Source organism: Mustela putorius, unplaced genomic scaffold (assembly GCF_011764305.1).
Source record: "Mustela putorius furo isolate JIRA1106 unplaced genomic scaffold, ASM1176430v1.1 tig00537227_pilon_pilon_pilon, whole genome shotgun sequence".
Taxonomy (NCBI): Eukaryota; Metazoa; Chordata; class Mammalia; order Carnivora; family Mustelidae; genus Mustela; species Mustela putorius.
In genome coordinates this window covers 42,403,329-42,427,913 of record NW_025422368.1, presented here as the reverse complement: position 1 = coordinate 42,427,913, position 24,585 = coordinate 42,403,329, and positions in this window count along the sequence as shown.

The following is a 24,585-nucleotide window of genomic DNA, read 5'->3' as shown; positions in this document are numbered from 1 at the left end:
TGAGAGGATACTTGGTTTTTCTGACTTGCTGGTCTGTGTTCTGGTTTGTCCCCACCTCTTTGAACTCTTATTGGTTTTACCTTCTGTCCCAGGAGTCCATTCTTGGTCTGCCCCTCTTCCCCCTCTGACCATTCCATTCCTCTCAGATGGAAACAGGATGCCAGTGTTTCCCAAGCCTAGGTCTTGAGTTAACCCTATTTTCTGAATTACTCTTGTGTATAGCAAAGTGCCTTTAGGATAGCTCTTCTTAGATACCCCCTGATCACCTCGAATATAGCACATCAGCCACTTCAAGTCATTGCACTAGCTTGTTCTCTGCCCACAGTGAACTTCAATTAGACAGCTCAGGCTCTTTCTCTCTTACAGCCTTCTCTAACCATCCTCTTTAAAATAGTAGCATCCCATCCCCCACACTCTGTCTGTGTCTGTCCCTCTCCACTAGAATGTAAGTTCTATCAGAGCAATGCCTTTTGTATGCTCTGTTCAGTATTGGAACAGTGCTTGGCATGTTGTGGTCACTTGATATGTGTTAGAAAAAAGAAAGGAAGGAAGGAAAGAGCAAATAATGAACAAACCATCTCTTTGTTCCCATCAAAGGTCTTGCCACTCTGTTTCCTGTGTAACAATCTAAAATTCACATCTCGTCATATGAGTCATCATTTTAAAGACATCTTTCAAATCCCTCCTATACCCACACATACTTAGCATGGTACTAGTTTTACATTCTACCATTCGCCATCCTCATCAGCCTCATTTCTGACCACTCTCCATAAGCATCCCGTGCTCTACCTAGCATTTTCCAAATAGATATGCCATGAATGAATGGTCCTTTGGACAGTGGGATCTAGACAGCTCATCACACTGTGGAAAGGTAAACTGAGGCATATTAAATTTTTTAGAAGTTTATCTGGGCAAAAATCAATTTGATTCAGGCAGTACCAGTCAGAAATAGGAGTGTGCTACCAATGGAAGCCAGGGGCACAAGGTTTTTATAGAGAAGATATTGAAGGAAATTATTTTATTGGCTCAGGCTTACATTATTTGGGAAATCCTAGGTGGTTGTTTACAGTTGGTTGTTCTTCTTCCCTTAGAGGCATTTACAGAACCTGCCTGAGGTTTAGGTTTTGGGTTGCTGGGATAGGTAGGCTGCTAAGGTATCAGAGCCACCTCAGGCTACCAGCCTCTTTGTTCGAGTCTTCTAACAGCACTGTGTCTCTATGGTAAAGAGTCACAAGCCACACTGACATATTAAGAAAATCACGTCATTAATAAACCAGATCAAGTGTGCATTTAAAAAAGAAAGCTGCTGGGAAAATTGAACAGCTAGCTGTAGAAGGATGAAACTCGACCATTCTCTAACACCATACACATAAATAAACTCTAAATGGGTAAAAGACCTCAACATGAGGCAGGAATCCAACAGAATCCTAGAGGAGAACACAGGCAGTAACATCTTTAACACCGGCCACAGCAACTTCTTTCAAGATATGTCTCCAAAGGCAAAGGAAGCAAAAGCAAAAAAAGAACTTTTGGGACTTCATCAAGATCAAAAGCTTCTGCACAGCAAAGGAAATAGTCAACAAAACGAAGAGGCAAGCCACGGAATGGGAGAAGATATTCACAAATGGCAGTACAAAAAGAGAACTCCTCAAACTCAACACACACAAAACAGAGAATCATGTCAAAAAATGGGCAGGAGACATGAACAGACACTTCTCCAAAGAAGACATACAAATGGCTAACAGACACATGAAAAAATGTTTATCATCATTAGCCATCAAGGAGATTCAAATCAGAACCACTTTGAGATACCACCTTACACCAGTCAGAATGGCCAAAATTAACAAGATAGTAAACAACATGTGTTGGAAAGGATGTGGAGAAAGGGGAACCCTCTTAACATTGTTGGTGGGAATGCAAGTTGGTGCAGCCACTTTGGAAAACAGTGTGGAGATTCCAGAAGAAATTAAAAATAGAGCTTCTCTATGACCCTGCAATTGCACTATTGGGTATTTACCACAAAGATACAGACATAGTGAAAAGAAGGGCCATCTGTACCCCAATGTTCATAGCAGCAATGGCCACAGTCGCCAAACTGTGGAAAAAACCAAGATGCCCTTCAATGGACAAATGGATAAAGAAGATGTGGTCCATATATACTATGGAGTATTATGCCCACCTCAGAAAGGAGAAATACCCAACTTTTGTATCAACATAGATGGGACTGGAAGAGATTATGCTGAGTGAAATAAGTGAAGCAGAGAGAGTCAATTATCATATGGTTTTGCTTACTTATGGAGCATAAGGAATAACATGGAGGACATGGGGAGATGGAGAGAAGAAGCGAGTTGGGGGAAATTGGAGGGAGAGACAAACCATGAGAGACTGTGAGCTCTGAGAAACAAACAGTTTTGGAGGGGCAGGAGGGGTGGGGGGATGGGTGAGCCTGGTGGTGGGTATTATGGAGGGCACATATTGCATGAAGCACTGGGTATGGTGCATAAACAATGAATTCTGGAACTGGAACACTGAAAAGAAAAAAAAAAAAAGCTGCTTAGGAAACTAAGGTTTGATCAGACCAGGCTTCTCAAACATTTTTGTGCAAGGAACAACTATGAACACAGGTCTCATGGAACACAGTTTGGAAACACTGCTATATATGACCCCTTATAGTTTCCTCTGCAGCCTAGGCTCCCTCATACTCTTATGCTTTGCTTTTATAGTTCCTGTATCTAGAAGGCCCATCTCTTTTTGGATGCTTCAGGAATTTCTATAAGCCCATCCTATAAAGCTCAGTTCAGGGTCACTCCCTGTTAAGAGTCCCCTCAGGGAGAATTCATCACCCTCTCCCTTTGCTCTTCAGCTGGATCTGTGACCCCTCCCTCTGTCACAGCACTCACCTTATTATTCCTGCTTATTTTCTGAATCCTTCACTAGACTGTGATGATCAGGGATCTGGGGGAATCCCTCAACTCCATACACTCTGTCACTATTCTGGTGCAAAGGACACTGTAAGTGTGATGAAGGAAGAATCTCTTTGGGAGACATTACATGGAAATTTTTATTCACGGTATCAAACATGAGGAAGGGGCAAGATGATGAGGAATGTGCAAAGAAATATTGACTCTGATTCAGTTATGTGAAAAATACTTTACCTCCTTCTGTGGGAACATATATGGGAAAGAAAAGACATCTCCCATGCCATTGGATGGTGGTCTGATCCAGACCAATTCCCCCCGGGACTTAAAGGCATTCAACACTCCGAAAGTGACTTAATGGGTCTGAGATTCCTAGAATCAATAGCTTTCATTGTTGCCACTGCCTGCGTCTGCAGATGGGAAATAAACAGCCCATCTCCAGCCCACTTAAAACACAGATGCCTCCCCAGCCACAAGTTTGCCCTGGAAACTTGTCACAGTCATGCCAGCTGCTTGTGTTTTTACTTTCCAGATTCCATCCACAGACGGAGTGGCTTTTTGTTCTAGAAAAAAAAAAAAAAAATAGCCTGAGGACACAAGCAAAAAATAAACATGTGATCCTTTCTAATTTAATAATGAAAGATGTGACATTTCCTTCCAAGTTCATATAAAGTGAGAAGACAGAGTTTGGGTCATTCAGCTTCATAGCATCCAGCATATGTTAACAGGCCATGGAACATAGAAAGTGCTCAGAAATGTGTGATAAATTAACATCTGTAAAATGTGTCATATTAAAGATTTCAACAGATACATGTAAAGGAAAGATATGAATCAGTAACCTAGCAAGGTTGTCTAAATGAGAACTAGTCCTGGCTCCCAGTCAACAAAGACTGAGTTAGGTCAGTTCTTTCAGCTTTGTTAGTCTGCTGTTAGACTAGCAGGACCAAGTAGGGGCGGAAGCCACATGGAGGAGGCGGAGATCACTGAATAAAGTGTCTTGCCATTCAACTGATTGATAAACTAGCTTACCGAGCTACCAGCCTGAAAGCTCTGTGTTTCCACGCACAGTGATTAGTCGTGCCTCCCGCTTCTTTTAGCCATGCCTATTCTAGGGTTCTCTGTAAGGTGGACTTAAAAAGAGTAATGATTTCTAGGTCTTCCGAAGCGACTTAGTAACTGTATTGTCTAAAGAACTCTGTGGGAGACAGTGATCTCTCACCAGTTGGTTTCTTTTGAAAATTTTTAAATCAATTTCAAATGACTGGAGCTAACTCTGCTCCTATCTTCTCGGTGTTGCCTGGGAAACAATTCTGTCCTATAATTGCTCCTAGATCAGTTTTCTGCTCTTCTCTCCCCTGCTCTGTGTTCAGGAAGGCTCACTTCTGTGACTGCATCACCTGGGCCGTCTGCCCTCTGATTGGCAGTTTTGTTTAGCCTGCAAGAGGCCCCAGCGGGACATCAAAAGGCAGGCAAGGGAAGCAGTCACACATTTCTTCCTGACCGTCCCAGTGGAGGGCCGTGATTCTGGCAGTGGTCCCAGGCTGCTATGACCACCAGTCTTTCCACAGCTCCAGCTCCTTTCCTTCCTCCTTTTGGCCTAGGGATGGTAGTGGAATCCCATAGTCCATGGTCTGTGGCTGGCCCACCATTCCTGAGTGGTCCCCTTAAACCTTCCCCTTACCCAGGCAATAGTTGCTTTAGTAAATTATTTTCAGTTAGACACTGAGTGTGCCTTCTGACTGATACACCATGTTGAAGAGTTCCATTTTTATCCCAAGTATATCAGGAAACCATTGAAATGTTTTAAGCATTGGGGGAAGAATGTGGGAAAAAGAAAAAGTCATAATTAAATTTGAATTTCAAAAATCTCATTCTGGCTATGGTTTGTGATGTAGATTGGAAAAAGATGAGAGTGCATATGGGTAGGTCAGTTAGAAAATTATTGTACAGGTCCAGAGGTGAAACGACAGGGGCTTGGACTGGGGTGTTGGTAAAGGTGAAGACGAAGGATTCAAGAGACGTCTGAATGTAAAACCAACAAAAACTAGTAAGTGATGGATTTGATAAGGAGAGAGGGAGGGAGGGAAGGAGGTGAGACATTGAGATGTCAAAAGTAACTCCCTGCTTAGCTTTTGATCATGCTGTGTGATAAAAAAATGTAAATGGAAGGCCAGCTTTCTAGGATAACATTCATGAGTTTGATTTAGGACCCATTCGTTTTGAGCTGTCTTTACGATATTTCAGTAGACAAATGCACAGATCTAATCATTCAGAGTAGGGGTCTTAGACTTGAGATTTGTTTTTGAGAGTTGTCTCTACATAGCTGCTGATTAACCCTGTTAATTATGACCCCTGGGAATGAGAAATGTCTCCATATTCCAGCTAGATGTTATAGATACCTGTTAAGAGACCCTACAAATGAAGACAAATGAACAAATATGTGAAGTGTTTCTTTTTATTGGTCAGATCAGATGTATGCATTTAAATATAAATATTAAAAATTTAAAATAATAAGAAAGCTATTTTTTATTAAGTACATATTATATCGTGTTTTATTTCCCAAGTCTGATGCAAAACGCTTGGATGCCTTATGAGAGGATGCATGCTAAGTGAACAAAGTGATATACTTATGTTCTCAGAAAACATTTTTTTTTTTTTACCCTGAAGTGCTGGTGGTTTATATGGCACACATTTAAGTTGAGTTGTCATGGTAACTAACTGCAGAGGATTGCGGTCCTATTTGCTCTATTATTTGTGCTATGTCCTAGGAAGATGGCAGAGGTTCCTGTCGGCTTCACCCATATCCTGTTCAAAACAACTGCATCTTCTTGATCCAGAATCCTTTCTTCTGCATTTGCCAGAGAAACTTTGCTAGATTCTGCAGCCTCTAAGAATATTTACTAAAAATGATTGTACCGTAGGATTCACATCTTCATCCATCTTATAATTAAAATGGCTATATCTGACCATGTAGAACAAAAATATATATTTTTGTCCATGTAAACAAACAGGGTTACCTTTGCACAACAAAAGACATTGTTTTAGTTATAAAGGCAAGTGCATTACATACAGATACCTACACGTACTGAAACAACACATCAAACAATGCTTGTTTTTGCCATTTGCAATCTGTTCTACAATTTTCTATTCTATCCTACTCAGGTTTTTAAAATGATGATTAAGGTCCACCGGCTTGACCTCATAATTCATTCTTGGCTTAAACCTCCAGGTTGCAAAGTGTCCTCTAAATCCTGTTTCCTCCATCAATTTTATGGTTCTCTGTCTCACCATTAATGCCTCCTTGGACTCTCACAATGAGAGGAGAAAAAGAATGACTGGAGACAAGCAGCTATGGGAGGATGCCGGGGTGTGTGCAAGAGCTTATCCACGTGGGTCTTTGTCACAGTCCCAGGGCACCTGTCATTCTGTCTGCTCTGCGGAAGTTGATTTTGTTTTATCAGACAGGCACATTTAAGAGAAATTCTCGCCTGGGCTTACATACAAGAGAATTTGTGTTTCTGCTGAGTAAGGGATATACATTTAACTGTAAGGACAAAGTATACTGTGGGGAAGACCACGTTCCTGCGTTCTTGTTGGCAGCCAGAAACTTTGAGTCTAAACACAAGGGTGCATTCTCTTCCTTCTAGATCCAAGTTCCATTCTTATCCTTATTTTTCCCTCCTCCCTATCTACATGCTATTTCATAGCTTATATATCTTTGAAAACCATCCCAGAATTCTTTTTTCTCTGAAACACTGCCATATATAAAGGAGCAGGGAAGTATAAAGAGACATGGGAAGGGAAACTGTGAGGTGGTTGGGAACATGAGCTCTGGAGTCAGGTGGCCTGAGCTTAACTTAATTCCTGCCTCTTTCACTCACTGGTGGGGACCTGAAAGACCACCTTCCTTGACCTCTTTCTGGGGTGGTTTCCCCATCAAGTAAATAAAGGAGAGAAGGACATCTCTCTCAAATGCTTTTTGTGAAGATCACGAAGTAAAGCATGTGAAATACTTCACAGTGTGTCGTGTACAGTAAGTGCTCAGCTCTTCTGTAAGGTTAGCTATTGTAAAAACGAGTATATTAGTTCGTTCATGACTGTTTCTGGACATATACACACAAACACGTGCACGCATCCCAGTGGCCTACAGACACACGGCTTGAAGAAACACTGACAGCCCTCTGTTGATCCGAAGCTGGTGGAATGTGTAAGGAAATGGTGTTTTCATGATATCCTCGTGCCGTCCCAAAGTTTACACGAAATTTTTGCTAGCTAGTTATAGTAGTCTACTCAGTCTGCCTTTCGAGAGTCTCACAGACTGGACAGCTTAAACAACAGAAATGTATTTTCTCATCGTTGTGGAGGTTAGAGGTCCAAGATCAGGGTGCCAGCAAATTCCCCCTCTGGGGAGACCTTTTCCTGCCTAGTAGATGGTTGCCTTCTTACTGTGTCCCCACATGGCCTCTTCTCTCTGTGTGCACAGAGAAAGACAGATCTCTGGAGTCTCCTTCTTTTCTTATAAGGACAGTACTTCTAGGGAACCTTATGACCTCCTTGAAGCTGAATTACTCCCTTCAAGGCCCTGTCTCCAAATATAGTTACTTTAGGGTTAGAACGTCAACACAGGAATCTGAGGGGAAAGGGGGCGCAATTCAGTCCCTAACAGTAGCGTTAGTAGAAGGGAGCACAGGAACTGTCGGGGCAGAGAGAAAAAAAATTAAAAACCCAACAACCAGAGAATGAGATTTTTCCAGCATGGAAGGGGAGGAGCAAGGGGAGTGGATTTGCCTGGCGTAGGCCTTCCTCCGCCGGGACCCACTGTTCAGGGGAAGCAGGGCTGCTATTGACACTGTTGCAGAGGCTGTGTTGGAGAAGCCCTGGCTGTGCTGGTTTGAGTCCCAGCTTTAGAGAATGGGAACGAGGGGGTGTCGCATGAGAAGAGGCATTTTTTTCATGCCTCATGGGACTGTTCCTAGTCAGGCTGGAAATACCACGGCAACTGCCTAATGGCGCTTCTTGCTTCGGGATCAACAAAGTGTCCCCTACATTCTCTAACAGCCCCCTCACAACCTTGTCATTTTCTCTTGGTCACTCAGCAGCTGCAAAGGCTTTTTTTTTTTTTTTTTTTCGGATTTCATTGGCAGAACTCTCTAGGTAATGTCCCTTAGATGAAATTACAATGGGAAGGTGGTGGTGAGGCTGAGCTAACAAACCATCCCGCCCCACTGCCGACACAACTAGGGAAGGGTGTGTGAGTGTGTGTGTACAAGTAACAGGTCTTGAAAATTGGTCACATTTTATGGTAAGATCCTCATATTAGTCACCGTACCAAAATGAATGAGTATGAGAGCTGAGGTGAAAACTCTGACCTCAAGAGAGTCTTCTATTCAAATGGAGGCCAAAGCTAACATAAACTGAAATTGACTGGGGACAATGGCTGGATCTTTGTTTCCGTAGACATCACACAACAACTGAGCTCATTGTTTCTACCTTTACCAACAATTACAAATATGGAGAAGACTAAACCTGGAGGGGACAGAGGAGAAGTGACATGATGGGGAGAGGGACATGGAAGAGCAGCTGGAGGAGGAAGAAGGGAAGGAGAAGGAGAAGGATAGAGTGAAGGGAGAGTAAGAAAAGGAGGAGGAAGCTGGGGATGGGGATGTGGAGGGTGTGGGGGAGGAGGAGGGGCTGGTAATGGGGGCTAGGGACAAGAATCAGGTGGGGTCTGAGCTCTAGGTTCAATTGTCACCCTGGAAATTACAGTCCTTGAACTTCGAAGTGTGAATGTTTGACAGTTTGGCGGACTGGGTTTCTTCCTCTGCATACTTAGGGGCTAGTCTCTATCAGTGATTTCAAAAGCTATTTGTTACTATTTTTGTAGTCCTTCTCTTGTTCCTTTTTTTCTCTTTTTTTCCCCAATGCAGTTCTTTTGACTCAACGAAAGGTTAGAGATCCCCACATGGAATTCAGACAAAGGCAGAACCCATGGGGATACAGAGATCACTGTGTAGGCAGCTACTGCTCTAGGGCACCCCGGTGAACACAGGCAGAAATCTGGATGCTAGGGCCTAAGCCATCTCCCACTTGACTCTCCCACCGCTGTTAGGCTCCCTCAGCAACTCCATTAACAAGTAGTCTGGCAATGATGCCTCTCCCAGAGCCCGCGCAGGAAGCCCGCTTTCTGGTGCCTAACTGAAGTTCTTCTGGCACTTCGGGGATGGAGAGCCCTCCAAGAGGAAATCAGCCCATGCTATACTGACTTTCACTCTCTGAGAAATGGAAAGATCACAGCACCATTTCGAATGTTTCCAAAAACTTTCAGAAATCAATATCTCCATCCCAGAGGAGCAGTGCCCCCAGCCTGGACGCTACTCTGTGTCATCAGACATTGTGACAAGACAGCCATCTCAGCTCAGGTTCAGACTGTTCCACAGCGACTCTCTGCCCCAGCACAGCCTGACTCACCATCGTGTAAAAGACCCACACTGAAAAATCTGGCCTGAAACGATTGCTGGAACAATCCCGGGAACCATTCCACCGCCGCCGTCGTGCATATGCACAGCCTCTGCGAAGCCTAATCTGAATTCAGTGTTGCAAAAGCCAGCCTGAGAGCTCTGTAACCAAACCTCAGTCCAGGAGCCAAACCATTTAACCCCCTGGCATCAAACAGTTCAGAAAATGAACTAAAATTAGAATGCCCAAGTAAGCACTGAAGTGCTTTCCTTACTATTTGTGTCCAAAAAGCTGTTCTGGACATCACACCATTAAGCAAAGGAACGTAATTGGCCAGCAGCAATGGTTAACGTGAATTCAGGTTTGGAAATGAGCTAGGCTCTTAGCTTCTCCATAGATTTGCCCTGCAGCTGTCACTCACTGGCAAGGGACAGAGCTGGGCTGTGTCACCCAACACACATTTGAGGGATGACTTCAGGACTCCCCACATTTGGCTGCTCTTGGTCACAGACCATCAGAAACGGTCTACTTTGGCCACTTTTTTTTTTTCCTTAAACCACATCAGATTAAAACATTTTTTTCCAACAATTTGTTCCCAGCACAAGGAATTTCCAAGTAAAAGGCAATTATGTGAAATCTACCATCAGGCCACAGAAAACAGAGTAAACATTTAATATATTTAATCATGCCTGTATTTCTTTTTTGTTTGCCTAAAGCTACTCGCGGACTCCAAGTATTTATCCTCTTCAGTGCCAACATGGGGCAGCTGCAGATAGGCAAAAAGAGCACTTAGAAGCGAATTCCAAGGTTTCAGAAAGCTCACAGCACGTTCTCCAAGGTAAGACTGCAGAGGCTAACCAGCACATCAGGAGTCTTTATTTTAGGCCAGAATTATCTCATCATCATGGAGTAAATATTCTTTTTAAAAATCTTGTGCTGGGGGCGCCTGGGTGGCTCAGTGGGTTAAAGCCTCTGCTTTCGGCTCAGGTCATGATCCCAGGATCCTGGGATCAAGCCCCATGTCGGGCTCTCTGCTCTGGGGGGAGCCTGCTTTCTCCTCTCTCTCTGCCTGCCTCTCTGACTACTTGTGATCTCTGTCAAATAAATGAATAAAATTAAAAAAAAAAAAAAAAGAAAATCTTATGCTGATCCAGAGTTATGATTGGCAGTCTTCTAAATCTGTGATTAGTAAAATATATATATATATATATACTTATATATATGTATACATATATATACAAATATATATACATATATATTTTACTAATCTATAAATATATATTATATATATGCATATATGTGTGTGTGTGTGTGTGTGTGTGTGTGTGTGTATAACATTCTTTTTTCATACAAAATGTAGTTTGGTAGTTTGTATCTTTCCAAACATGGGACCCAAGAGATGACAATAACAAAAGGAGTTCTTGAGGGTGACAATATTGGAAATTACTTAGAAGTTACTCTAAGGAAGTAATTGAGAAAAATGTGGCCACAAAACAATTTATCCCAGCCCTGACTGTAAGAAGAGAAGTTTAAAGCCACATGAAAGACCAGTAACAGAAGATTTGTTAGTAAATGATGACACACATGTATAGTGCAAATACCAAGCACTTATTAAAGGGTGCTGCAGATGCGAATTTATCGGAATGGAAAAAATGTTCATAATATCTTACTAAGTGAGAAATAACAGGTTATAAAGCAGTTTAATGATGAAAGTGAACCAAAAGAGAGGTTGTCTCTAGATGGTAGGGGTGTATGTGTTTTATAATTTTTATTTGATTATCTATAACTTTTAACTTTTCTCTGTGCTTTTGTAATAAGGAAAAAAATGAAGTGAAAGATTTAAAAAAAATACTTATAATGACCAGGAGAGATGGGAAGATCATGATGCTAACCAACAGGTAGATTTATGGTCATCAAAAATGTAAGTAAGATAGAATAAAATATTGTTGAAATAAATAGGTAGTGAAGTTGAGATAATCCAAAGTGTGGAATCTGGTCAATCCAGGTCTTTGCTCCTCTTGTCTGAAATTTTCTCCCCATAGCCCACACCTACTCCCACATTCAGGAAGCTTTCTCTGACTTCTCTAGCCCTGCTTTTGAAAATTCCTTTGGACTAATTTTCAGAATCACATTAAACATTTTGTGCTTTTTTAAGGTGGCCACATTTAATTTTGTGCTAATGTTAGCTTTTTTCCCTCTATTCTCCAACTGTTTTGAAGACCTTTTAAATATCCTTGTAGTTTTGTTTTTTCTGTGGGCTTTATCACCTGACATGGGTCTCACCACTATATGGACCATAACCAGGCCAGTATCCTGCACGTCATCAGCATTCAATAAACACCTGTCAAGGCTGTCTATGTGACCTTTTCCCAGACTATAAATATCTTGTGGGATGGGTCATGCCCTGCTTATCTCTGCACCTCCTTTAGTGTCTTAGGATAACTTAAGCAAATAACAGCTCAATAAATATTGGTGAACCAAATGAATGACCAAATAATAAGGCATGACTTTGGCTTCTTTTATGTTTACTAGCCAGTTCTAAACCATTGCTGTCTCCCTTTAGCTCAGAATTTCTCAAGGGAGGGGCAGTTTTGCTCCTCAGAGACATCTGGCCATGTCTGGAGACTTCTTGAATGTTCTGACTAGGGGGAGGGCAGATGTTACAGGCATCTAGCAGCTAGAGACCAGGCACAATGTTGACCATCTTACAATGCAGAGGACAGACTGCCCCAACAAAGAGTTACCCAGCCCCAAATGTCAATGTGCAGAGAGGCTGAGAAGCCCTGCTTTTGCTGTGGATGCACCTCTAAAAGTCATCATTACACCACATTCATTTTTCCTTTCCTCTATCCCTCCCAAATACACACATAGCGTTGAGTGAGTCTCCACAATTAAAATGAGAAGTCTGCAAGCCTGGTTTTGTCATCTATTTACTGAAGAATAAGACCTGCCCCATCTACCTTTCAGCATTATTGTGAGGGTAATATAAAAGAATAAATCTTTAAATGCTTTTAGAAGCAGATGGAATATATTAAGAAGCGCTGCCAAGATACATACTGAGGGGGAAATGGGATATTTAGTAGAACATGAAACTCATTCCCTCACCAATAGACACATTGACTTTCTATTCCAAGTCATCCAATAAGTATTAATTAAGCACTATTTATATAGAATAAAAAATGCTACTAGTTTTTTTTGACAGAAATCATGCAATTTTATAACACGAAGGTAAAATTGAAATCATTTCTGAGCTCTAGGTGACTAGAAATATTTTTGCTTAAGCTGGAAAATGTTTTTTAAATTTCTCTATATGGCATGAAGCAGGGTGGCAGAGGGTGGCTGAGTTAAACCCATCTTACGATGGGTCCCATCTTACCCCATCTTACAATGTCCATATAACCAGACAGCAGTCACTTTTGTTGAAAGTTTTCTGGTCATATTTATGTGAACTTTGTCTCTTTTGGTTTGGCTCCCAATATCCAAAGCTCTTGAATTCTTAATCTATGGATCATAATGTGTTGAGAGATCCATTCCAAGGAACTGACCAAAGTAAACATCAGAATGTACTGAATGAGGGTATTCTCAGAACTTAAGAATTTAAATCTCAAACAGAACATAACAATGTTGAAAGGCATGAAAAATTGTTTTTAAAGTAAACTACATACGTTGACTCTTTGGTCAGGCTCCAAAGTGTTGATTTGCTGTCAAGATGGTCTAAAACATGCATGATTGTGTCTCAAGGAACCTACTGCCCACTTGATCCTATAACTACAGAACTATGTTTTTCTGCACATGCTTAAGAGCCATGTTGGGTTTTCCAATTTTTTTCTAAATTTATGGCCACTGGGTTTTACAGATTGGGCCCCTGTGAGAACATGAGCCAGCTGGGAAACTCTGGAGGAAGAATAGATGTTTTAAATTGTCTACAGGAAAATAAAGTGCCAAACACACTTAAGATAATTTTGAGTCAAAAGCATAGTTGAGTGAATTGATAACTTTGTCATCTGCTCAATGAATATTTATAGAATGACTTTTATGTAAATAAAGCAAAAGTAAGGTGTTGTGTTAGAGACAAAGAAGTAAAGAGCTTGGAACATATCTGGGAACATACATGCATGAAAATATGTCATCTGAGATATGTCATCCGACAAGGAATGGGATGTGTCAAGTCCGCAACAAAGGGAATATTTTCTGTAGGTGAGAGGAAAGAAGTTATGAGATATAGAGTGACGAGAAAGGCTTCATGGGGGGATGAGGGACTTGGCCTTGAGTGACAGGTAGTCTGGTCATGTAAAAAGGAAAGAGAGGAAAACCATTTTTGAGAAGAGCACTAGTGAGAGAAAAGATACAGAGGTGGAAATTCATTAGTGCATTCAAAATAATCATCATTAATGTTATTTTTATATCCAAGATGCTATGCTGACTTCATTGGATACAAAACTGAATTAACCACACACTGCACCTTAAGGGAGTACCCAGTCTAGTTTGAGGACAACAAATAGCAGTACTGTAATGCAGTGATCTCCGAAGTGAGGTACAAACCCTCCAGGAAATGTGCAAGATGATCTGTTGGGATACAGAGGAAAACAACAGATTTTCTAATTATGTTTATTCTTAACTTAATCATCTTAATTTACATATATTCTAGATATATAGAAATGTACTACTATAGTAGTGTGTTTACATAATTTATAAATAACTATGCATATATTAAGGATGAGTGCTTAAAAATATTTGTTAATAATGCAAGATGAGAAACTAGTGGAGTCCTGCTGTGGTGGTGTACTTGTCACACTGGAGGTACAAACAAATCCTGTGGGAATCTAAACCCTTGAGGTTGGACAATGTCCACATGGGACAGGAGGAAGGGGTGCAGATGAAGGTAAAGAAAGTGGTACCAGTTTGGATTCAGGGGGCAGAATTGGGACAACATGTGGGAGTCATGAGTAGCCTGATCTCAGAAGAGCAAATAGATTATATAGATGGGCTGTGGGGGCTAAAATAGGCTGTGCAAGGGCAAATTCTCATCTGCGGTAATGTGTCATTCAAAGTCTACAGATTCTAGCTAGAGAAGAGTTAGTCTATGAGAAGGCCAAGGTTGTCTGCTTTTTGCAAGTTTGCGGATTCGAAACCAGGTACAGAAATCTGTTTAAAGTAAGTTAAACATTCATGGCTCATATCCTTTGGAAACTTACATCCACAAACTGATATGCTCTATAAAAGGAAGACTTCCTTTAAGAAACTACATAGGACTGAACTACTCGAGCCTTTTCCTACCCAATTAACCATGCTTTGAACAGAAGACACCTCCAAGGGGAAGTCATCCCTGATGTCTATTAATGTCCCTGTGATTTTCCAGATCAAAGACTACAGACACATCAATCCCCATTCCTTCTACTTGAGTTAGGTATATTCTTTAGTGAAATTTGACATTCCCCCATATCTGTGGGTTAGCCTTAATGTGTATGTGGATGAAAATCACATTACAAAATACTGCATGGAAGCACAGAGGAACCACTGCTAAACACCTTTATTCTGTGCATGGAATATGAAAAGAATTTCTAGCAATGAGCGCTGGAGACAGAGACTAAGTCTATAGTTTGAGATGCAATTACATGGCAGAGCACCACACTGTTAGAGTAATTATGCTGTGCTAATACTATAATAATACTATTGGGTGTTAAGACACAGAAAGAAACCACTGTCACTTGTGGCTGCTGGTTTGCATGGCTGCTAATGTATTAAATGCATTATATTCATTAACTTCTAATTCAACCAGAACTCACAAGCCTCATAAGCACAGCTAGAATACAGATTATCATCAAGGTTGTTTTACCTGCTACCCTACTATGAAATTCTTTTGGCTGTTCATAAGGAAAAGAAATTCCTGTCTTAGAGCTCTCAGCTGGTAAGTACCTGTGGCCTCAGGAAGCAAAAAGTTAACAGAGAGCCAACTCCAAATTCTTCTAGAATGAATCCTTGAATTTTCATGGCCTACCATGAAAAGAAACCATTCCCAAAGAAAAATGAAATGTTAATAAATCCTTGGTCATCATCATAATGTAGGTGAAACTTTTCCACAGGGAAGTACAAGAATTCTACTAAGATTCTTCTCTATCAGATATCACAATGGAGAAAACTCTGAAAGTCACTAAACGTTCCTGTAAGGATAGAAGTGGCTCCACCAGACGGACTCCATCCCTCAATGTTAAAAGGATTGAGCCAGTAAGACCACACTGGGGAAGAAGGAAAAGAACACAAACTGGAGTTCAAAGGTGCATTAAGGATGTTTCAAATTGTTTGTATAAAATGGAGCCCAACAATTAGAACAAAATAAAATTACACCATGGAGGATTTAACCCAAAATTAAAAAAAAAAAAAAAAAGATCTATCAGCTTTCAAGTTTAACGCACTAGCATTCTTTTAAATTAACAAATGCTTTTACTATATTGTTCCCAGTGATAGGAGAAAGAGCCATTTTTGCTTTCTCTCAATTCAGATATTACTTTTGCTTCATTTATCACCTGTCTGAAGTTTCTTGAATGCCTTTCTCTAAGTGATAACATAGGAATCCATTAATGTGTCTCAAAGACAGCTGGACCACGCTAATAACCTACTAGGGGAACTTTAAAGTTATAGTTAATCAAATGTAATTTCATCTGGAAAAGTTCTAAGTTCTTATTAGAGCACATAATAAAAAACAGACTAGAATCTGGCACTTTCCTTAGTGGAGCTTTGATACTCAAATTTCCTTTTTTATTCTAGCCCCAAAATAGTATCTTAGACTATAGGATGCTGATCTAGGTTTGGGGCTAGATCTAAGCTAGCTGTGTAATTATCAGTTATTTGAGAAGTTTACATTATACAATTAAATATGTAACACTGTCATAATTTATACTGTAGATGTAATTTACATTACATCCATGGATTGATAGATGATAGTTGAGCATAAAGATAGATGAATAAATGCCATGAGAAGCATGATAGTTTGTGCACTTCATAAAAAATGAACTCCTGTAAACTCACTGTGTATATACAAATGATAGCAATTGTTAACTTGTATTCAGCCACAAACACTCAGCCTTCATTTTCTTATTCAGATAAAATTCAATCCTCACGTTAAATGAATGAGTTAACCACATAAAGTGGTCTAAGTTTTCCAGAAATACATCCCTCATTTACTATGGTCTGGATAATTTTAGTCATATTTTTTTTTAAATTTTTCTGTCTTTAGTAAATGAAAATGTAATACCCTTCAGCCATGGCATGAAAAAAAGTCCAGTGCTGGCTATTAATAGTAAATGTGTACTCTCCATGGAATTTATGAGCTGGAAATACCTTTAGAGATAATCTAGTCTAAAGTCCCATCCAAGGGAGAAATTCCCAGTAGAACATCCTGGACAGGAGAGTGGTGTCAGCAAGATGGTGACACAAGGTTTTTTTCCTGACTTCTCCCCCCACCTCTGCCCCAAGAAGAACTGCTAACAGCTATTGAAAACAAGGCACCACCAACAGAGAAAATCCTAGAAAAAGGGGTGAGGCCGAAGCACCTCTCACACTACAGAGAAAAAGACAAGCTATATTAGAAGGGTAGGAAAAACAGCTATATGTTGATTAAATTGCTCAGGCCAGCACAGTACCATATGGAGAGGTCTGCCCTGGGCCTCCTTTTCCTCCAATGAAAAAGGAGAACCTAGGAGGACAACCAGCCTCCTTCAGTATTGTGGATCATTTTGTAGGAACCCCTACTCTGATAATATACCATAGGGATTGCAGGGGAATCTGTGGGGCTCAATCACTGGGAATCTGTGACAGAAAAAGAAGATGGGCAGTTAAAAAATGGGTAAAGGACCTGAATAGATATGTCTCTAAAGAAGGTATACAAAGGCCAACACATACATCAAAAGATGTTCAATATCATGAGTCATTAGGAAAACGCAAATTAAAACCACAAAGATACAACCTTTCATGCATATTAAAATGGACATGATTTTTAAAAATAGAAAATAAACGTTGGTAGGGATATGGAGAAAAGGGAACCCTGATGCACTGTTCGTGGGAATGTAAATTGGTGCAGCTGCTATGGAAAACAATATGGAGATTTCTCAAAAAATTAAAAATAGAATTACCATATGATCCAGAAATTCCACTTCTGAGAATATATCCTGAGGAAACAAAAATAAAAAGAGATATCCACACCCCCATATTCATAGCAGCATTATTTACAATAGGCAAGACATGGAACCAACCTAAGCATCCATCAAACTATGAAGTATATATCTACATAGTGGAATATAATTCAGCCATTAAAAAAAATAAGGAAATCCTACCATTTATGACAACATGGATGGACCTTGAAGATAAACTAAATGAAATAAATCAGATAAAGAAAGACAAATACACTATGATATAAATAAACTACGATCTCACATATGGAACCTAAAAGGTCTTTTTCCTTTTCTCCTTTTTTTTCTTTCTTTTCCTTTCATTGTGTCTATATGAAAAAATGGATGTTAGTCGGACCTACTGTGGCAATCATTTCAAAATACGTGTAAATCAGACCATCATGCTGTATACCTGAAATGTGTGCAATGATGTATGTCAATGATTTCTCAATAAAACTGGAAAAAACTAAAAATAAAGGTGAGTAAGAAAAACAAACAACCCCAAATATCCTGAACAGCTGTTTCTCCTCTCTGTCTAAACCTCCTAGTAACCTGGAAAGACCCGAGCAGAATAGCTCTTCCACTCAAGGCACCTCTGTTTCTTCTAAATTCTTTCTTTTGGGGGGCGATGTGCATTCTCATAACTTCTTGGTTGCCTACCAGGCTAGTAAATTGGTGACACTGCTCTTTAAGGGGCCCAGGCTCGATTCTAGTGACTGCCACTTTCGTGTGTGGTCCATCCATTACATGAGGACCAGAGCAAGATGGAAGAACCAAAGATCATCCTGAGTATCAAAGTCGTTGTCCACATATATCCGAAAACTTTCGTAGGTGTGTTGCTTCTAACACTGTGACCTTTAACAGGGATAAATACAAAGCTGGAACACAATTCAATAAACCAATGACATTAAAAACAGTAGAAGAGACTTGACTCAGCAGAGAAGTATTAAAAAAAAAACTTTTTTTTTCCATTCAGATTTCATATGGGAAGCTGCACCTAATTAAAAATAATTAATGAGAAACCACTTGTGAATCTGTAGTGTGACATGGCCAAAAATGTCTGAACAATCTTAGTCTGGTATTAATAGAAACATAATTTTCTGGAAGGAGGGAAATGAGATTATTACCTGCTGGGTTTGGGTTTTTTTTTTTTTCCTAAATCATAGTCAAAATGCATCCTTGAACTCTGCCCTATGGGCCTTTCGGTAAACTGAATGTTTCTGGAAGAGAGTGATCAGGATGGTAAAGAATCTGGAAGCCTATCAGATACACAAAGAGAACTGTGGTGGCTTAACCTGGAGAAGGAAGACTAAGGGTCATGTTGTGGAAGAAGAATTGGCCTCAAGAGCAGAGAATCAGGGGCACAGACAAAAACTACAGGCGGTCAGATTTCAGTTCCTTGCAAAGAAAGAACTTTGAATGCAGAAGCTACTCAGAGTCTGGAATGCTTTTTCATCAAACACAAGGAGTCTTCCAGTATCAACGGTGCTCAAACACTGTCAGATGTTATGATGTTATGATGGAAGTGTGGTTGAAGAAAGCAAGCTTTGGAAACAGAGAATCAAATGTTTTTTGAATGCCTACTACTTGCCAGTCCCTGGGCATCCAACCTCCATGAAATAAGACACATACGCTCTATTCAGAGTTGATCACCATATTGGAGGAGGGTTGGACTAAAAACTCTTTAAAAAGTTTTCCTTTAGGGCGCCTGGGTGGCTCAGTGGTTGAGCCTCTGCCTTCGACTCAGGTCATGATCCCAGGGTCCTGGGATCGAGTCCCAGGCATCCGGCTCTTTGCTTGGCGGGGAGCCTGCTTCCTCCTCTCTCTGTCTCTCTCTCTGCCTACTTGTGATCTATCTCTGTCAAATAAATAAATAAAATCTTTAAAATTTTTTTTCCTTTCGTGCTGACAGTCTATGATATTATTAGTCAAATAAGCTCTATTATACATAGTATTGCCCACAAATGAGAAAATGTGTCAAATGTGACTTTATATATACTTCAGGGAAAAAAAGCTTTTTATAGCATTTGATCTTTGATTCAACATTTATTGAATGCCAGTTATGTGCTGGGTACTGAGGTGCCCTATAAGGAATAACCAATCTGAAAAATGTTACGATCTATAATTTTAACCACCCTGTAAAGCCCGTTTCCTGCAGTACTTTGCCAAGTTCAGAGCCACAACACCAAAATATAGTTTGATCATGTAATCTATTTTCCAAATTAGGACATTTTTGAAAGTGAAAAGGGTGCTATTAATAATTTCATTGAGACAACAGGTGTGAAAAGGACTCGCCAGACTAACTAGGACATCTGGTCACCCTATTAATAAGCCTCTAGGGCAGAGGGAAGCCCAGGCCTTCCGAGAAGAATAAATCATCTTTGAAGCTGAAGAGGCAGACTGGGTATCAACTGGTTTGTCAACCCAGCTCCTCCCCACTTTGTCCATTCCAGAAATGTGATTCTTAGTCACTCTTGATTCATCCACAAGTGGGCACCAGACCCAATCAGTCTGTCCCTAAGATATTTTTAGAACTGGCCTTCTTGAATGGTGACAACTACAAGATATAAAACTTCAGTGCTATTGGTGAGGGAGTGGTCTATGTAGAAAGAATGAAGTCAATACAGAGGAGCAGTTGAAAAAGAATGCCAGCATGCCTGACTCCTTAGTTTTAGTTTTCCTGATGCTCTGTCTCTACTGCATACCAGTGTTGCCTGGGATTTGGTTGTTCAGACTTTTCCTTATGAGAGTAATACCAATGTTCTTCTAATATTTTTCCCTTTCTGCTCTAGCTAGTTTGAGTTGGGTTTATATTATATTTATATTTCAATCCAAATAGCAATGACTAGTCCAAGATACAAAGAAATAATGTAAGTGGAAAAGATGGCTCCCGTGAAGTTTGTCATTTGACTCTCATCTGTAGGTTTGGCTTTGTTGTAGTTTCCAGGACAGAAGCTGTTTAAGCAACTCTGAAGCTTAGCATCTGTTCTCCTTTGTTTTTCACCCAATCCCAACCTTGAGAATGTATTTGACAAATGTGCTCTCACCTGGCTTGAGACCCTCCTCATCTTTGCCACTAACTGATGTCACTGGGTGTATTTCCTGGTCCCTGTTCCTGAGTGTCTGTTCTGGTAACTTATACCTAGCACAGTCTTTCCCAAGTTAGGGTACCTGCCATGACTTTATCCACTTCCTTCCCTAGGGATTAATCCCTTCAGCTATGAATGTGGTCCTGTTAGCTGCAAAGGATGCTTATTAGTCCTTATTGTACTTGCTCTCTCTGATGCATTAACACTGCTGCTTGTGTACTCTTTCTTGACCTTACCTGTTCTTTTGATTTCTGTGACATGGATTTCTTCCCATTCCTGCCCCACTGTTCTAAGCACTTCTCAATGTTTTCTGAAACCATCTCTATTTTGTCCTTTATGGAAATGTTAGACATCTTGGAGGAGCCATCTATTCCCTCTTCTTCCCTATTCTTCCTAGACAATTTAGTTGAATCTCATGGTATCGACTGCCATTAACTGAGCTGACTCTTAATTCTACTTTGCCTAGGCTATGTCTTTCTTGAGCTCCTGATTCATAAGTCCAACTGTCTGTTGGACATTTTCTGCTGAGGGGCCCATTAAGTGCATCAGCTAAGAGCAGCCCAAATTAAGTTCACTTTTTTCCCCAGAAAACTAATCTATTTCTGATATTCTCATTTTCTTCTAATAGCATTATTATTCACCCTGGTACCTGAAACAGAAACCTGGGAGACTGTTCTAGGTCCTTCCACTTCCCAGCACCACATTTTAATTCACTATGCTCTATTTATTCTACCTTCCACTAATTTTATTTTTTTAAGATTTTATTTATTTGTTTGTCAGAGAGAGAGAGAGTGAGCACAGGCAGGCAGAGTGGTAGAGGGAGAAGCAGGCTCCCTGCGGAGCAAGGAGCCCGATGTGGGACTTGATCCCAGGACACTGGGATGATGACCTGAGCCGAAGGCAGCTGCTTAACCAACTGAGCCACCCAGGCATCCCCTTCCCACTAATTCTTGAAGCTGTCCCTTCTAATCAGTTCTTAGCGCCAATGCCTGATGGTTTTACTTTTTTCTTTCTTTAATTATTGCAATGATAACTTAAATGCATTTTCTTCATCTATTCCCACCTCCTTCAAAATCTTCTTTCATGCTGCCATCCTAATATTTATGAAATATTCTCAAATTCAGAATTCTACGATGACTATTATCTACGAAACAAAGTACAAACTCTTTAGTAAGGCATACAAAGTCACTCTTGATCTCTCCTAGCCACACTACCTAGACCCTTATTCCAACACTTCCATCAGTCATGTATGGAAGACCAGCCCCCTAAACAGTTTGTCTTTTTCTTAATGGGTTACTCTGTATTATCCTTCTGTGGAGGTCATAAAACGCTATTCAGCTCTACCTGGTTCTTCTGGAATGTTGACCCTCAGTTTGTTCCTTCTTGAAAACAACATAGTGAGAAGCTCATGTCCCATGGAGAGGCCACATAAAGATGTGCAGGACCAGCTGAGTCCAATACTGGTATCAAACATGTTAATAAAAAATCTTCCATATAATTCTGACCCCAGCTGTCTGAGTCCCCCCAGCATCCCAGCTGAGACCCCAGACATCATGAGGCAGAGATCTACCATCCTGCTGTGCCTTATCTGAATTTCTGACCCATAGAATCAATGAGCAAGGTAAGAGGATTGTCATTTTATATCATCAAGTTTTGGGTAGTTTGTTACACAGCAACAGACACCCAAAAGACCCAGTTATGGTATCATTTAGTTATCTGGGCTATCCAATACTAGAATAGTTTTCTATACCTTCCACAGTTTCTCCCAGGTTATAGCTGTATAGTGCTGTAACTGTTGCCTTCATGATAAGTATATTTGATTCTTTTTTTGCCCAGTGCCTAGCACACAGAAGATTTGCAATGAATATTGTCAATGAGGTCCCTCTTCCTATCCAGTTACTCATTACTGCATTGTAGGCATCCAATGAGACCTTTTCCCACTCTATATTTTATTCTCAGTTGCTGGTAGTTGTCGATTGGGTCACCTTTGCCTCTCAAAATAAGTCCCTCGGCAACTACCGCCCCGGAAGTTCACTCAGACCCTTGCCTACTACCGAAATCAATCTAATTTCAATTCAGCTTCTCCCTAGTGAGCTCTAGGTAATTATGGAAGGCTTGGCAGGGGTCCTGAGAAATGCCACAGCTCCATATCTAATGGCATAAGGAAAAGTGTGTGAGAAAGGCATTCATCTTCTGAATACCAACTGTGTGTCAGGATCTGTGCTAGAAGGGCTCCATGTATCTGACCTAATCCTCTCAGCAACCCCCGAAATAGACATTTCAATTTCCATCTTATAGATGAAGAAGCTGAGTTTCAGTGAAGTTCGGTAATCTACACGGGGCCACTTAGCTCGCAAAATGGAAGATCAACCCCAGCTTGCTTGCTCCAAAGCTGCTGTACTTCCTACATGTCATACATACATTTTGGAAGACTCCTATCAGAAGGACTTGGCCTCTGAGAGGGTTGATGGATAAAGTTTCACAAGTCAAATTTTCTTTCATTGATTTTAACCACAAAGGGGACTGATCCTCTGATAAAATGCCAAGTGTCTAGAAACAACATCAGTCAATAATATTTCAGGATGCATATGTTTATTCAAGGACAGGTCTGACTGGGAAGGGGACCAGGGAAGGGAGTGGAAGGAAGGAAGAGCTCACAGAAGGCCCTGAGGGAGAGGATAGACTTGTCTCAAGGTGAAGTCAGAGGGAAACTGCAAGAGGGAAGGCCTGGAATCTAAGACAAAAGGCCTTTCCCTGGAGACCTGGGTGGGGTTGTGTCCTGGGGAAGATCAGAGGATCTAGGACATCCTTTTGTATAATATAGACAGGAAGCTGCAGACTTCTTTTACCTCTGAGCAGAGAACCTTTAAAACTCTGCTAAACCAAAGACTACAAAGAAATGTCCTCAAATGAAACTTGGTTGGTAGGATTTTATTTTTCGGTCTCATTATTGTTCATTTTTCATCATTCTTTTTACTTACATGTAAATTGCTCTTTAAAAAAATTTTATTTTCGTGGTTGTCAAAAGTCTCAATGCACAGCAAAGTTGGGATCAGGATCAATTTCTATTTCTTTTCCATTAAAAATCAATATACCTTTAGTGAAGGACAGTTGATTAGTATTTTAGAAAAAAAGGAGAAGAAAAAAAAAGACTCCCTTTTCCCAGGCATCATTGATTCATGTCTGAGCCAAAGAATTACCAAAGGCTCTTCTCTGTTTTTTCTGTTGAGTAAGTCCTGGGATTCTGGGTTAAGCTGCTACTTTGATGCCATTAAAAAATCAAATGTAAGTGCATTTTGACAACCTACAGTGTGACCAGCATGCTCTACCTGCATACAAATCATCAACGTATATATGCAGTGCATGAGGAACTAGGAAATAAGATCACATGTTTGAAGTCTGGATTCCTAAGCAAGAAGTTCAGAGGTTGCTTGGTAAGACCTGTTTATATAAAACTAGTGGCTTTCCTTCTAAGAGGGGACTCATTCCTCTGCATTAAAGTTAGAGTTATTCCAGTGCTCATGCTGGGGCTTATTTCATAGTTGAGTGAAGATGTGTTTTTCCATTTTAAGAAACACACATACACCCAAACTATAGATTTCCATAGAAAACATAAGGGGAAGCCAGAAACCTGTGATATTATGGAAGCAGAGGGGAGAGTGTTTCCATAACAATAAGGAGTACAATGAGAGTAGACTGATAGCATTTACTGAGCATTGTCTCTTGTTCTAGGCATTGTTCTAAGTACTGGATATGTATTAACCTTTAGCTATAATAATGGAGGTAGACACTTATGACTCCCTACTCCTAGTCAGAAAAACTGAGACCCGAAGATGTTCATTTTTCCAAAGTCTTACAGATAATGAAGTGGGAAGCTGGGATAAAAAAGCAGTTGCTGAGTTAAACTGAACCTTTAAATCCAGCTCTGCCTTTTCAGTCTGAGCCTGGGCAACAAAA